This window comes from Epinephelus fuscoguttatus, linkage group LG15, assembly GCF_011397635.1.
Source record: "Epinephelus fuscoguttatus linkage group LG15, E.fuscoguttatus.final_Chr_v1".
Lineage (NCBI taxonomy): Eukaryota > Metazoa > Chordata > Actinopteri > Perciformes > Serranidae > Epinephelus > Epinephelus fuscoguttatus.
The window spans coordinates 9,138,418-9,155,796 of NC_064766.1; the positions used below are offsets into that span (position 1 = coordinate 9,138,418).

Below are 17,379 nucleotides of genomic sequence, written 5' to 3' on the forward strand. Positions count from 1 at the left end.
ACTGAGGAAATTACTCTTTCTCTATCTGTCACTGCAGTAACCCCCCTTATATTTATCTCTGTTTGAGAGAACAAAGCAGATGTATGTTAGATACCCATGTAACCCCCCAGCTCCTCTCTTATTTTCCACAGATAAGACATTTTTTTATATGTTGCCCTTGATAAATGTTCCCCCAGGGAGTTGTCAGAAATTAACTTTATCTGGTCTTTAATTACGGTACATGTGCTTTGATGCATCTCTCACGCCCCCCTAAACCCCAACATCACCCTCCCCAGCCCTCCCCCCCGACACTGTCATTTTCAAAGCTATTTTAAGACAATGTGTGATTATCTGTGACATTGCTTGACATGTGCCTCAAGACTGTCTCTCTCTTCACTATCTCCGCTCTCTCCCTCTGTCTCCCGCTCTCTTTCTTTCTGTCTCTCTCTAATCAAAAAGCCAAACCATGCAGACAGCTCAGAGCAAATAACAAGTCACTCCCTGCGGATGTTTGAAGATGACGGAGCGACCGGAGCGACGAGGGAGGCAATACACTCTGATGTTTCCCGGTCTTGAAGCCAACGCAATATTTCAACCCATATTTTTGTACCAGTATTATTTTCAGATTTTTTGATATCTTGTTTTTGTTTTTGTCCACGAATATAGATGAATTATTTGTAGTATAACATTGGACATTGACCTTCTTCCAAATACTTGGACTTGAAGAAGCAATCTCCCCAAATTATAGGAATTTCTAGTTGTATAGAAAAATGAGTTTAGGCAATCAAGTCAAAAATTCCTGAATTTTCAAATTTGGCCAGTAAGTATAGCATATACTTAAAAAAACAACATAAATTTGGTCTCCATTTAGTGTAACATATACAGAATAGCCATGTGTCATTATTATTAAGATGAATGTATCATTAATGGGATACTGTGGGATAAAGGAGCTTTTACCTACCCAGAACGTAATTTAACACAAGACAGATTTTAATTATTTTAATTGATTGTAGTGATGATTGAAGTATTGATGCTCAAAACAAGACTTAGTGTTAGTACTGTTAGTCATCCGGCTTCCAAAATGACGCATAAAACATTAAAAAACTATTCATTTGAGCTTTTTCTGATTGGCCATCTCTATGGGAAGAGCCGATCAATTAAATCTAAGCAACTAAAACTACATGGTAGTGGAGTTAGAGTTACATGCTTCCCATCAATCCGCCGTTAACTAAGAGGTTTCACAACATCGGAACCAAATCACACTGCGAGGCATTATTTGCACAACCACCAGCGGTTGCATTTTTGGAAAACACTGACATAAGTCACTTTAGGCAGTGGTTCCCAATCCAGTACCAGTACTACAGTAATAGGAACATTTATTATGAAGCGGATATGTTGAGATTCTTATTTGTGCAGTAATCACCTTGAACTGACGTCTGTCAGTATTCTGTCAAGGCCAAAATATGTACTTACTGATACTAGGTTAGAAAGAGGACCTTGTGTTCTTATTTTTTTGTTGAACAAGAGGTCCTCGGTTTATGTGGTGATCAGCCCATTGTTCTGTTTTGTTACTCAATGTGCTTGTGCTACACTGTTGTTACTGTTGCAACTAGCTAGCTAAGTTTTTTTTTTAAAAAGGAGTTTTTGAGACATTTCTAGAGAGCTTACAATCTCACTTGGAAAAGGCAGGTTTAGATAAATGGAGTGTGTATAACATAAAATGTGGATACTCGACCAAAGCCTCACAGAAGGAGATGGGTCAGCTGAGTTTTGATAAATATTTACAAACAATGTTCAGATTCCGGTCAGGATCGGCCTATGATGGACCGTCTGTCTGTAAATGACTACTTTTTGTTCAGTGCTGGTGTTTATTTATGTGGCAACACCTAGGCTATTTCGGGTGGCAAATATTCATGCAAGCGAGCTAACGATGCAGCGGGGCTAACGATGCAATGGGGCTTTAGCATTGCTGGAAGGCTGATCAAACTCAGGAGGACAGCGCTGAAGCCATGCACACAATATTTAGATTATGAAAAATAGTTCAGTTAACAAAGGTTACAGTTCAGGAAGAGTTCGTGGAGATGAAAAATGCAAATTGTATTATTTATAACTTTTGATGACATTGCGTCATTGTGTGTGTGATGGGTGTGTAAATCCATATAAGTCTATATAAAACACTGCCTTTTGACGGTCTCTTACAAGGTGCGTGCATGATCACAGTATATAGTATAGTATAGTATAGTATAGTATACAGTCAATGCATGTTGAGTTCGGGTCGGGCTAGGTTACTACTCTTTCAGGCTCGGGTCAGGTTCAGACAGATGTGTGCATCCTGTGCTGCACTCTAGTGTGCAGTAACAATCAATCAATCAATTCAATCAATTTTATTTATAAAGCCCAATATCACAAATCACAATTTGCCTCACAGGGCTTTACAGCATACGACATCCCTCTGTCCTTTCGACCCTCACAGCGGATAAGGAAAAACTCCGCCCCAAAAAAAACCTTTAACGGGGAAAAAAAATGGTAGAAACCTCAGGAAGAGCAACTGAGGAGGGATCCCTCTTCCAGGACGGACAGACATGCAATAGATGTCGTACAGAACAGATCAGCATAATAAATTAACAGTAATCCGTATGACACAATGAGACAGAAAGAGAGACAGAGACAGAGAGAGAGAGAGAGATGCAGGACAGACGGTAATGACAGTAGCTTACAACAACATTAATGAAAGTAATAATATTATAATTAATAATAATATATTAATATCTGATAGTATACATATGTGAGAGTAATCATATGTGTATAATAACAGTAGAAGTATGACTAATGATAACAACAGCAGCAGCAGGAGGCATCTGGCAGGACCACGGCAGCAGCACAACCACACGTCACACTATCCAGGCACCGCTGCAATACGAGTTAACCTGACAGACAGTGGAGCACAAAGGCTCCGGAGAAGAAGCCGAGTTAGTGACATTCAGAATGGCCGAGTTAGCAAGATGCAGTAATAGGACACGACACATTGCAGTACCCTCAACCCATTATCCTAGGAATTACATTAATAGCGGATAATTCTACAACTCAAGATTTGCATCCAGTGAAGGAAGTAGTGTGCCCTTAGTAGTGTGGAGAAAAGTGAAAGTTTGGAGGTCAGAGTGGCAGATGGGAATGTAGAGCTTCAAACTTAAATGCAGTAGATAAGAGTTCATGTCCTGTTGCAGATGTGCAATTAAAGTTAGCCTTGTTTTCCAACCCTACCCATTATGTTTGCCGAATCATAACCAGCTATGTTGGCTCCCTAACCCTTGCCATATTCCAGCCATTGATAATTTGTCATAACCACAGTCTTCCCCTGAACATAACTATTGTTGTCATGTGCAGATATTGTATAAAGCAAATTTTAAAACTTGTTGGCACGGTTCTAAAATGAAGCGCTGGCATTGAGCACAATACTGTGTTTGCTAGAATCTTCTGATATCAGTGCTCTCGTCTGGCAATAGTGATGGATATCACTGGCTGGCAATATTAAAATGTTGTTATATTAACATGGTCTATGGTGCCGGACAGTTGGGGACCCCTGGTTTTGGCAACAATTTTAACTACATAGAAATGCTAACAATAGGAGCAATCTTCCTTGAGAACCGTTATTAACTGACACCTGGGACATTCAAATTACAATAAAGTTTTAAAAAAAAAAAATCTCAACACAGTTAACAAAAGTGATCAGTTTTGACATTAATGTTAACATGCAATGCAATCTGCATATCAAAACTAAGGAGCATTTCAGCATCTTTTTTTCCTATACATTTATTTTATGATTATTTATAAGCTCTTATGTATTTCCCCAACCTTTCTTTATGCAAACCAAATATAATGACAGAGAACGTTTTTAAATATACAGCAGTCAAGTCTGTAAGTGGAGACTGGGACAAAATCAACATTTATATTAGAGCAGGTTTGGATGGCAAGCAGTGAAACATTGATGAAATTACCCATCTACCTCCCCTCAGATTGTTGCCCATGTATCATAGCCAGAACAAATACCACATAATTACATAATTAATCAGATCATGTATGTTTCCTTTCCCTTCCTCCATTTTTTTTGTTCTTTTGTACAAGAGTCAAATGCATGTAATCACTTGTTCTGTAATGTAATCTGATCAGGGCCATGTAATTCTTCATTTTCCAACAGCTCCCTGGAGCAACGGATCTGAGAGCGAAATGAATGTGGCGGAGTCTCTGTCCCTCCTCTCTCTGGCTCTCCGCTTTGCTTTCTCTAAATGTGGCTCCTTCACTGTGGTTAACCGCTTGGCCGTGTAGCTGCTGGCAGCTGCGTCTCCCGCCACAAGACAATATCTGTCCTCCTCACTTGTCTCTCCATCTAGCTATCCATCCATGCTCTATTTCCCTTTTCTCCTCCCTGTCCTCTCATCTCCCCCAGTCAGCTATCCCTCTTGTTCTTCTTTCTCCTCATCCACCTCTCTCCTTCCCTTTCGTCCCTCACTTCTCTTCTCTCCTCCCTTGCTCCCTCCCTCCAGTGGCGACACCAACCATCAGGTCCCATCTATCTGTGTGTACGTCAGCAATTAGAGCGTCGTGGCAGCCAAATGCCAGCCATGTCCCCAAGCTACACACACACACTCAAAGGCTATGCCCTGACAAAACAGCGAGAGAACAAATCACACCATAATTTATAATCTCGCTGCGCTTAAATCTCATTATATTACAGACATATGGATTTGGCGGCATGCACGGCTGGGGAGCCGGTGCTATAAATTCCACCAATCGTAAATTATTAAAGGAAAGATAGAAATGACCGTCGCCTGTCCAGATTAGCTGTAAATCACACTCAAACATGGTTTGTTTAAGGAATTAAGTCCCACGTGGTGTAAAGGACCTAACAGGGTATTACTTTAGTCACTGGGTGGTAGAAAGGGTCAAGTTTGAGCTGCCTTAAAATATCAAAGGATTATGGGTCAAGTCATAAAATAGACAGGGGCTTCCAGCAAGGAAACATTGCCTTTATCAGTGTATACACCAACCAGCGCACAAAAAAACTGAAAATGGTTTCACTACAGCACCGTTTTTTCCCACCCGATTGTTATGTTCTACCATTTACAGAAAATGCCGATAACCAAGCCAACGAGCAACATAAACAAAGCAGAAAGCCACAGCTTGTCACACCCTCTCCACTTTGCCTCAGTCCAGCCCTCCTAGCTCAGTTTTGAAAAAGTGGAATTCAATTTAAGGATAAACCCGGCCAAGCAGAGGTGAAAGCAGGCCGTGAGAGGGCAGCCCCGGCCCTCTGCTGTCAGCTCGGCTTTTCATTATCACTCTGTCATTTCAGAGGAGATGTCAGGGGTTTCATAACACAAGGACATGACTCAGTTCAGATGGATGCTAAGAAATCTGTTGAAAAACAGAACGAGCCCTGATGTTAACCTGCTGACACGCAATGTTGTAGACTCATGTCATGTCATCAGTCAGGGAGGTCTGGGCGCGGGAGAAGATGGCCTTTCAGCCATTTCTTGCATCTGGAAGCATACAAGTACCTAGAATTTATAGATACTCAGAAAATCTGCCTGATGCACAGGGCTCCTGCAGAAAAACGCAGGGCCATCCAGCAAAGAAGGTGGATTTGGCTCGCAATGTCATCTGGCAAGGTGCTGCATTGGCCGAACAAATACTCGCAAGCATAAACTCCTGGTAGATAAGTTTCTAGTGTTAACCTTGCGATCTTCGTGATGAAAGGTAAAATGACTGCAGCGGTGATAACTTTCCAGAGCATTAAAGTCCTTCCTCATAATATGTGTAATCCCCTGTGCATTGTCTTTGTGTTACTTTATTGTTACACGGATACCTGAAGCAACATATTCCGACCAACACAGCTCCTTGGCAGTTTTTAACGCCCAATATCTTGCTTTTTTTTGGACAAACATAACATACTGGTTTTTATTCCTTATCAAATATCATTTCATTTGGCTTTAGATATTCTTATGATTTGAATTGTGGAGGATGCATGTCTGCATACAGAGATGTACTATAGGGAAACTGCCTCAATGGATTGGTTCGCCCAAATGACAAACATTTTCTCTCTTTAGCAGGCATTCAGAGTGTAAATGTCAGTGTCAAAACAATGCTATTGGGGTACACTTGTTTCAGGTATCTCTGAGACATGATAGGTATATAATCCTGGAAGTCCAGTTTGATTAATAGATCCATGAATTTGAAGACTTATCAAACACCTAGACACTGCACAGCGGTTTGCTATACTGTTAGACATGATTTTACAACTCTGGAAAATTATCATTGCAGCCAAGTTAATACTTGTGTCTTGTTCCTGTCCAGGAACTTTTTTTTTTACCTTTTCTGCTGACCCTGTGTGTTTTCCATAAGGTGCTATGATGGCACCCCCAGTGTGTTGCTGGACTGGCTTCATTCAAATGAATAAGAGGGCTGTGTCTTGTTACTAAGGATTTAAGTCAGTCAGAATATCATTCTGGATAATCCACAGAACATCAGGAAGTAATTTTTAAAATAGATTTGTTTAATGCTGCAGGTAAAAACCCAGAGCTAGTAACCTCCACCAGTATATTGGTGTGGGGACAGAGACAGATACCTTTTTTGCAATTAAGGTGAATCCGCCTTAAAAATTTGTATCTTATGTCCTTACACACATTTACAGTATCCCTTACGCCTCTGATATCTGCATGTGGAGTGCCTTTGCTCCAGAGTGGGGGGAAAGAAGCAGTGCAGATGCCTCAGCAGTGCAACAGGTGCTATCAAAGTGCTTCCTAGTCAATACACACAGAGGCAGCATTTAAAAACATCAGAGGGTGGGACTAAAGAGTGGCATTAGACTTTGAATGGAGAGGGATCTAATACATGGATGGTCCTCTTCCTCGGTCAGCCCATTGACTCCAAACTGAGCCTATTAGCAAGACAACACACCACTAATGGCACTGCTACCGCTGCTACTGCCCCTCATGTGTATGGAGACCACACACACACACACAACCCTCTTCACTTTTCCCACGCTTTTGTTACCTAAAACATTGTTGTATTATCACGTGAATTGAGTTCAAAGTTTCATTAGAAACCCATCAAACACTGTGTATGATGAACTGTTTGTGGGGGGGGGGCAAATAACAATTCAGAAACAATTATCATATCCTCTGCATCTGTGAAAATCATCCATACTCTTATTGTCCAGTTTAGCTGAGTGTATCATTAGTTTCAGGAGAATCCAAAACTATATATTTATTCCCACTAAGCACCCTGTCTTTCACAGTAAAATGATGTTAGGTGGACATTTTCACCACAAGTCTTTACCTCATGTTCTTTTGTGTCTAAGACCTGGGAATTTTCTGATAATCTGAAGTGATTTATTTGCTGGATTGTAAAAACTTTAGGTCACATTTTCTTTACCTGCTTTTTGCCTTTTTAGTGCCCAGTTTGAATCAGACCATGAAAAATGAAATTGTCAGTGACCCAAAGTGAGTTACAGCAGGAGACAAAGTTCGTCTGAAGCTGTTAGTAATGTTGCTCAGTTCCATATGTGGCCAGCAGGGGGGTGTAGTGGAGAGGAAGACAGGGGACTTCTCCTCTCCCTGTCTCTCTCATTCTCCTTCAGTCGGACCACACTGTCCTACAGCATGCATACACACTATATAAAAACCATAAACCATATATATTATAATTCCCCCCGGGCTGATAGTTGGGCTAAAACTTGTGTTTGTACCATAAATAAGCTTTGCCTCATTATTTTCCTATGATTAACAAAGTACTACAGTGATTAGTTTAGTCTAGTGATGTCCAAATTTGAATGGAGAGAAAGGAAACGCAAAAAGATACATTGATTAAAACAATCACAGATGCCAGAGATCATTTCTGTAAAAATGACCCAAGATCAGTTCCAAAACAATATTTCCTCAGCTGAATTGGGGGAATTTTACACAATAAAATATCCCACTGTATTTGGCTCGACTTTTGCCATTAAGTGCACATACTTCATTTGTAAATGTAAATGTCTTAGAAGTTTGCTTTTTTTTTTTTTTATCGATGCTAGGACTGTCGGTTTAGTGAACTTCCCTCTGTCTCACTAACTTGAGTCTCTAGTGCGCACTTTATAAGAGTGTCTGGTAGTCCACCTCTTTTTGTTAAGAGGTGGACTTCATTGGCTTTATGGCAAGCAGTCTCTCCAATGCAGAGAAAGAGAGAGAGGGAGACAGAGAGGAGGGGGATAATTCATTCACTTTGCGCACAAAGCGCAGTGGAAATCACCCAGGGGAACGACACAGCAGACAGAGGGGAGAGGCAAAGGGGTTGGGGGTGTTGAGAAACACTGTCCACACATGCACACGGACACTCGAAATCCAACAAACTAAATCCATCCTCTCACTCTTTAACTTCCTCGTGATTTTAATTTTGTGAAACTAGAAGAAGAAAGACACCTCTTGGTAAAGCTGACTTTGTCACGTCAGAAATATCGTCAGCTGTTTTTTTTATCTTGCAAAAGACTGAGACAAATGTAAGATACTAACACTGTCCGGCTCCCTGATCTGTCACAGGGGGGGAAACTGAGTGATCCAGATTTTGTGAAGGCGAGAAAGAGCGCTGTCCTCTGTTTGGGAAGAGTGTGTGATCATTTTGATGGCCAGGTGGAGAAAAAAAGCTCCCACTAAAAAGATTAAGTAGTAATGATTATTATATAAAAGTATATTGTTTTGACACAAGGAAAAGGCAGAGGGGTGTTGTGTTTGTGTGTCTGTCAGTCAGTCAGTCAGTCAATGAGCGACCCGAGCGCTGCGCGGCAGCACTGCACCTCGGAGCGCTCTGGACCCTGGACACCCCTCCCTCCTCCCCTCCCTCCTCATCCACCCCCACACTCCCCGCTCAGCCTCGCGCAGCCCAGCTCCAGCCTCACACACGTCGCTGCTGAGCACTGTGAGACCCCCACCCCCCCTCCCCTCACACAACCACCACCACCGCCACCACTGCCTGCCACCGTCTCTGCGATCCTGCGCTCCCTCACCGGCTTCACTCCTCTTTCCTCTCACTGATCGTCCCTCTCGGTGTTTCAGCGGAGGGGCTGCACGCGCGATTGCGCTATTGATACCCACTTTACACTGTGTTTGTGGAAAGTCAGCCTCTCTCTCTCTCCCTCGCTCTCTCTGTCCTCCTCTCTGGCTGCGCTTTGGTAACCTAACAGGGAGGTGTTAACTACTTTTGCGTCCACAAAGCGCCTCCCGTTATCTCCGGTGCTGCTGCGCAAGAGCCAGAAGGGCCACTGCTACTGATATTCCCACTCCGCAGAAAAGTTTTCGGTTTGTTGTGAGGATAAAAAAAAGAAGCCGGAAACCGAGGAGTCGTCTGCAGAAGACGCGGATTCTACCACGGCGAGGTGAGTAACACTGACTGTCTTTTTGTTGTTGTTGTTGGGTTTGAAGCTCATACAGTTTGTGTTTCCACGCCTTTTTCGCGTTCCGCCGCTTCTCTGTGTTTTGGAAGCGGATTTCGAGTCGTTTCAATAAACTTTCTCTGCCACTGTGCGCTTTGGTCGCTGCGCGCGGCGGCGTTTCCACGCGTAAAAAAAATAAATAAATAGAAAAAGTCACGGAACGGTCTGTCTCCGTTTGGACACGGACTTTCACGCGTGTGCGCGTGTACGTCCATATCTGCTTATGACTCTCTAGGTGTGTGCGCGCGTGTGCGTGCATATTCAAGGTTCCCAAACAATTCAAGTGTTTTCTTGAAAAGACTTGAATTGTTTAGCACAGTGCGCGTGTCAATGCCATTACGCATACATAACCATCACCATATATTATACATTACAAGTGCTGCACGGCCACACATTGCAACCAATATTTCAACTTTTTACAACTCTAAATATTGATTGTGTCAATGCAGTGCTTTCGATGAAGGCGGGCTGTGTCCTCTCACAATTAATGATTAGATAATTTAATTGTTCTCATCCTCGCAGTAAAGTAATTAAAAATACAATCAAATTCTGTCAGAGAAACCTTAATCTTTATTATCGCTGCAGAGCTCCTGAGATCTTTTCCCATCATTACAGATCCATCAGATCCTCAATAATGGACGTTATTCAGCAGGCCTGCTGTGATTTTATGTATTTAAAAGTTGAGTTGAAGTTGTGGGAGATATCCGTGTTTGTAGCTCACTGGGTCATTATGTCGCTGCTTTGCTTTTAGTGAAAGTTAGAGTTGCTTTTCAGCACCAGGTTGCTCACAGTCATGAGGACGTGTAGTTTAAACTGCCGCGTATTGGCCCCGTTATTTGGGGTCCAGTAAAGCCTTTGATGAGCCTGATTTAAATGAGTGACCAACACAGATAGAAATATGTGAAGGACTCCCGGACCAGAACCATACCGTCATAATGGAATCACTAATCGTTAGTAACGAATTTGCATTTAATCACAGATTTTAAACTTTCATTATTATTCAACCAAATGTGATTGTTGCAATTAAAACAAAAAATAAAATAAAATTAATAAAACATTGTGGAAAAGGAACAAAATCAGAAACAGGAGGGAAAAAAGAGAGAAGTGTTTGTACAGAAAATCCTCCTCTCTGGGCGTGTGTGAATACAAGTCCTCAAATGCGCAACAAATTATTCTCAGTTTCTCTCAAAGAGAAACTGACGGCTTCAATTCAAAAAAGAAAGGCGACTCACTGCATAGCACGCGCGCGCGCACGAACACGCACACACACACACACACACACACACACACACACACACACACACACACACACAGGCCTACACACAGTTGGGAAACACCTGTTAACTAGGGAGCCACTATAATTTACATCCTCCCCCTAAATAAGCAGCGCCCAGCCAGAGGAAGTCCCGGGGGCCTTCCAGCTTCGTGGCCGAGCACAGTGAGCCAAAATCGGCTTCCCACAAGCGCCAGGTCCCGCTGCTGCTGCGTCGGTGTTACCGGATACAGCACTCATTTTTCACTTGCATTTTCGGCATTTAACATGTCTCATCGGGAAGACAGGATTATTACTTTTAGCATAACTCGAGTTTTTAAAAATATTTTAATCATGTTTTTTGGGGAAACGGCTCGCTTGTATTAAGGGCGTTGTGCTTTTATTTATTTTTTGTTGTTCCTGCTAATGATTTCATACTGCAGGCTTGATGAGAGACATTTAATTATTTGCTGTTTCTTAATGCAATCATTTAAAGTTTTTATTGAGAGTGACAGGCGCAGACCATTAAAGCGTTGATGAGATTGATTTTTTTTTGTCACTTAGGCAGAAAACTTCGGATCTTTTATAGTCGAAGGCATTTTTCACTAATTTGAGCTCCCTCCTTCATTTCTCTGCGTGTGTGCCCGCCTTGACATAATCACATCCATACGGTTTGGTAAAAAGGAGCGACCCCAATGATGCAAACAAGTGAGCAGTCGCGTACGCGCCCGGATCAACGCGCACTGCCGCACAAAGCCGCAACACTCAGAACAGGGAATAATAAAATTAGTAGTGTGGGAAAAATGCAGCAGACCTATTAGTAGTAATTTCCAAGTTGAAAAGTCCTCTCCCTGCCAGCAATAAATAGCGCGTAAAAACACACTTTTGGAGCGAAGGTGCGCCCGAGGCGGGTCATTGAACTCACCGCACTGTGCAGATTGAATTATAGTTCCTGAAAAGTCACAAACTCCACATCCAGATCCAGTGAACCCAGCGTGATGAATTCCTTCAAATTGATTTTATTGATTGTCAGATCAACCAGCCCTGACTTGTAACGACCAGCCGAGCCTTTTCATTTCTCAAGCACTCACATTAGCGAGCAATAATTATCTTTTAAAAGTGGGGAACTGGGCAGGAGAGGAGAGATGTTACAAAACAATATTTTCAACATGTTAAATGGCATCATATACAGCAGATATATGGTAGTTTGTTTCCGATGCGGGGGAAAGTTTGCACATTCCTCATTAATACAATTTACTGATAAAGAAAATAGAGATGTCATTTCTCCATTAAAGCTTGTGGTACACAGCCCATTCCTACCAGTAAATGCATTTATTAAATGAATAATTCTGAAAATTAATTTAATGCAGAAAGGAGCTTTATTTCATTTTTAACTAATACTTAATTAAAATACCTCAAAATTCTTGTTTTTAATTATATGTTAATGAGAAATTCAGAGCGATTTGACGGATTGATTTCAGTTACAGTGCTTGATATTAAGTTTAAAAATCTATTTAAACAACCAATTTGAATAGGCCTATGTTAAATGTTATTTACACAAATTAAAGCTGCTTCTTTTCCATATACAAATGATTATAAACTTTGTCAATTTAATCGTGTTTGGTGGTGTAGCTGTCACCCAGAGTGATGCACCACCGTCTCAGTTTCTGTCATTTTATTATTGTCCTGCCTCAGGTTTCCGATCAGTGATTTACAGGCCGCCGCTTATTCCCCGTCCACATTTGAAGGCGCCACAAAGCCTTATGTTTTTATTGATATATTTCTATGGAAGTCGGATTTTGATTGAAACTTTTGGGTGTTTTAATTGTAAGATTTTATGCGCGTTACAGTCTGTTTGGTATTAACTCCGAGACTATGCCTCGGAGCCGTGGGATATAAATCACACATAATGATGCCTGCTTTAAAGCATATTATGAATGAAATTATTTTCGAGTGAAACAACACAAAACCTGTATGAGTAATTCTGCGTGTATGTTTTCTCCACCAAATTCAATGTAAAAGCCTTGATTTTAAATATAAAGTCTGAGAACATGTGCTTTTCTTACCCACTCATTTAGGCCTCATCTCCATCTCAGTGTCTCTCTCCACTCTTCCCATAGGAATATTCTGTAGGCGAAAAACGAAAAAAAAAGTGTCGAGGTTGGAGTAAAAGTAGCAAAAGATGATTTATTTGTCAGCATTTTCGATTCTCCCTCCGCCCTCCCCCCTTCTTTCTCTCTCTCAGCAGTCAGCTGTTATTGCTCGCCATTGATCTCTCTTGCTCCCCTCCTTTGCGCAGCGAGAAGTGAACGAAAATTAATGTCCATTTCACACCTCTGTGCCGGATCGATGGCCGCAGGGAGAGAAGTTTATTTTAATTTGGCCCCGAAGAAGCGCCACATCCGAAACAACAGCAACCAAAAAAAAAAAAAAAAAAAATCCTCCCACCTGCTTAATTATCAGGAAACCAGTTCACTCTCACTTTAAGGCGGCGTGGACGATCAATAAGTGGCTGGTGCGCAGCTTTAAAATCATATTCATCAGATGAGGAGGTTATTAGAAAATTAAAAGTAGAATTTTTTGTCTTAAATGTGGGAGTGAAATTCTGCTCGCCAAATTTTTTATTTACCGCCTCTGAGGGAATAAAAATATATGTAACTTTTGTTGCTGCCACCTGTTTTACCCTCCTGAAAAGTTTCCTCTCTGTCCGAACACATATCTAAGCCTGCATTTGTATTCCACTTCTCATATTTGGGCATATTAATGCGTCACGACGCGCGCATTAACACCTCATCTCCCCCCTCTTCTCTCTCCCATAACATGACACTGATAGTAAATTAACCATGGATCGCTCAGTCGCGACTAGTTTGATGACCCCCCTCGGTCTATTAAGTCCTATCAATATGCACTAATTCCTCATTCTTTATTAAAAGCAGAACCAACTCCTTCTCCACTTCTCCATCCTCCCTCGCTCCCTCCCTCCTCCTCCTTTCCCTCCATCTCCTCCCCCCTCCCTCCCCCTCCTCTGTGTGTGTTTTATTATTTTTGTTGTCCTAATAAACACCACATACGAGAGCTAATTTGACATGCAGACGGTAATTGAAATAAACGCGTCGCCGGTAAATAACAAGTGTTTGAACACGCAGACACGAGAGCGGGCCCCCTTGGAGAGAAAATGCGTCCTGCGCGGTCTGCATCTTAAAACTTTGTGTTATTGTTGTCTCGTTATCGCGGTTATAATCACCATAATTAAGTGCGAAGAGCCGGATGCGATCATTTAATGGATGGATATTGTAGGGCTGTCTGGCTTATCAAAGCAACCAAATGGTTTTTTTTTTTTATTTTTTCCTTAGTGGAAATTGCAGCCTGTCCGCAACGCAGCGTGTGTTTTGGGGCGATTTTGATTGATTTGTCCAATATTCCGTGTTTGAACTTGGATCAAAAGTTTTAATTTGCATTTTTCACACACCGTCACTTTCATGTCCAATATCTATAGGGATTATTCTCCTTATTTTTGCATGTCTTTAGGAAAATAATGCTGTATTTTATTGTTTTATCAAAAAAGTGATATTCCTCCATATATTTCTGTCTGTAGGAGACATTTTAAGTTGTACTGAGTATCTTATTTTCTTGTCATATTTTAGAAAATATGTGGAAATGCAAAAAAAAAAAATCTTGGCATCAATATTACTAAGATGCTTATATCTAACAAACTGAACAAATAATAATTCTCTCCCTGCAAATATGCATGCACACCCAATTATTCCTTTTATTGATGACAGGAAAGGGGAGTAGCTCATGTCCAGTCATTTTCTATTGGAAGGAAATCACTCCATGTAGGGGATGCAGCACTGTGTTTAATGGTTTGATTGCATTGGAGAAGGCAGCCACTGGTAATGCCGTTATAGGGGGAAATATCACTTGGAGACGCTATCGGCAACAAGAGAAAGTCAAAGAATTAGCCTAATGGGGGGGAGAGGAGTTGTGTCGGATGTCAGATACTTTCTATTCTCCATATTGCTCCGTGTCTCTTTCCCTCTGTGTCTATCCCCCTGTCTCTGCCCCCACCTTTGCCCCCACCGCCACATCATATCTCTCTCAGGTTTCCCCCCCCCATTCGTCAATTACACCGTGAGCCGGATCACAAGCTCCCTGCTTGGAAAATAAGCTAATATTCACCCCCCCTCCCTCTCACACCTCCCCTGAAGACACTGTTGGTGCATTTGCGTCCATCGATTGCAGACAGGCAGTATTTGTGTAGCCCTACTTATCATTTTTCTCCGTGCAGCCAGCTGGGCATCCAGGCTGGAGACTGATACAGGCGGTCTGATCCAACCAGCCGATGTTTGAATACACACACATAACTGCAGGAACACACACCCTTACGCATCTGCATGCTCACACACAAGCAGTTTGATATTCACATTGTATGCTTGGTTGCTTTTTGAGAAGTTAACATAAAGGCTTGATTGTTGGTAGAGCGTCCTCGTAAATCCCCTTGAGCTCCAATTCTGCTGCTTTGTATCTCTGACCTTTGGCCTCCATGCAGAGCAGAGCTGATCATTTCCCGGCATGCATCAAAGACATTTCCCATTGTTCTTATTATCATTATTAACTCTACAATAGTGGATTATTACTGCAGGATCTGTGGGTGAAAACAGTGTACCTGGCAACACTTTTTCCTTGTTAAACTTGAGCTAATTGGCTTGCACTTGCATGCAGCCCGGAGTACAAACCGGCCAGCCAGCCAGCCGCCTGTCTGCCTGCCAGCCAGCTAGATTAGTGGCTGCTGTTGTACACGCCGGCGCAGCACAGCAATAAAGAGTCATAGCAGCGCGGCTGGTGCCACACACGCACTCTGTCACACTCCTGCAGGACAGATAGCGAGCTCCGTCACCTGTCGGTCAGCAGAGAGACACTAGTGTCATATGTTAGGCTTGGAAGATTTTTGTGAGTGCGTACCTCGTCTCTGAAAAGCAAGAATTGTTGAAGCTTCAACAGAAACACTTAAATATGAGGTAGATTGTCAGATTTTGAGTGTACATCTTTTCTGGTTTCCGTTGCAGTACCAGGCGTCCATATCAATTGCAATATAATCAAGCACATGAGAGGGTATTTTATTAAATCATTTTGTCCTCTGTTAGATATTAAGCAATGTGAAGTAATTTCAAACTGTTTTGTGTGATTATTAGTTATAAATTTGGACTATTTGATCAGATAAACTGCTCAAAATGCTTCTAAATTCTGTACTTGGCACTGTCCACAATACAAGCCGATAATGCTGCACCTGACAGCTGCCAAATATGTCAAAGGAAGTGTATTTTATATCATTTCAGGGAAACAAAAAAGGAAAAAAAAGATACTTAGATTTGGTTTACCAGTGATCCAGAAATACACTTTGGAGATGGTAATCTATGAGCAATGGAATGTTGTGCTTTTCCCATTTAGCCTTGTCTGTACCAGGAATTAGCTGGCCCCGCTGAACTGGGCCTCACTGGTGCTGCCATGAATAGAAATCCCTGCCACAGGTCAGGGCCGACTTCCAGAATGATTTTTGTCTACCGGCCATGACTCTGTCTCTGAAATCACAAAGGATTATTTGAGAAGTAAATCCTATTGCCTTTTTTTTCAGGAGTGTTGCATGAATGTCACAGAGTGAGTCTGGGAAATAAAGATGTCCCTCTTCTTTTTTTCCTGCACTCAAAAAACACACATTTAGTCTGTTAGGTAACACATTCTCCAAAATATATTTGTTTTTAGTTGACTGCTGCACAAAGCTTGTATGTTCTCTTGCACAAGCTTGTCCAATCCTTATTGATTTTGTTGCTGAATATTGCCCAAGTGCCATTATGCACCTCAGGATGATGTGTGTGTCGGTATATGATCAAATCTTACCGTAATATTTTTTTCACTGCGGATGCATATATCTCCTGTTAACTGCAGCAGCTGTTGACTGACGCGAATAACCTGGTTACAGATTTCATATCAGAGACGCGGAAGACAGAAGGAGAAAGACAAGAAGAGAGAAACATGAGATTGGATATTTGAAAGACATTTGGAAGCAAAATTAGGGTTTTACAGCTGAAAAGAAAGACAAGGACAAATAATATGAGAGAGAGAAAGAGAGAGTGGAGAGATAAATGGGTGTGATTCTTATTCACAAGGACATTTGAGCTTTGCCTCATGGCCAGACATGAATGAGTAGATTTCAATAGTATCGACTGTTGCTTCGGACATCAGCAAACACACACACAGATACACACGCACACACCTGCTGAAGCACAAGCACAAACACTGCGGTCTGTCTGGAATACAGAGTGGACCTGTGTGCAGGTCACACACACACACACACACACACACACACACACACACACACACACACACATTGCACAGACAGGCGGTTTTCTCTGTTCCTCTCTATGTGTGTGTCATGATGGCAGATATTTTATATGTGACTGCAGTGTTTTAAGTAGCAGTGCTTGCTTTGTCTTTATTCTGGGGAAATGAGTTTTCACAATGGTCCGGTTTACTTGAAAATATAGTTTTTGCCATTTCAAAGAAAAGAACAGTCCAAGAAAATAAAACAAGGCTTTTTGTGTGTGTTTTTAGAGAAAAGTCTCACTGAATTATCCAGAAAATGTTCTGTCACCAAACTTTAAGCAAGGCCTTATTTCATGAGATACAT

At 41.7% G+C, this 17,379-nt stretch overlaps 1 protein-coding gene across 3 annotated transcripts in view; it reads left to right on the forward strand.

Annotated features, from left to right (window-relative positions):
* The first annotated feature begins 8,967 nt into the window (after window positions 1-8,967).
* rnf220a (ring finger protein 220a) overlaps window positions 8,968-17,379 on the forward strand; it is a 192,481-nt gene continuing 184,069 nt past the window's right edge. For 2 of the 3 annotated variants that reach the window (XM_049597833.1, XM_049597832.1), the window contains exon 1: window positions 8,970-9,385. The gene's annotated coding sequence lies outside the window, so the exon portion shown is untranslated. Of the gene's footprint in view, window positions 9,386-17,379 lie in introns of all 3 variants that reach the window. The other variant, XM_049597834.1, reaches the window with a different exon arrangement.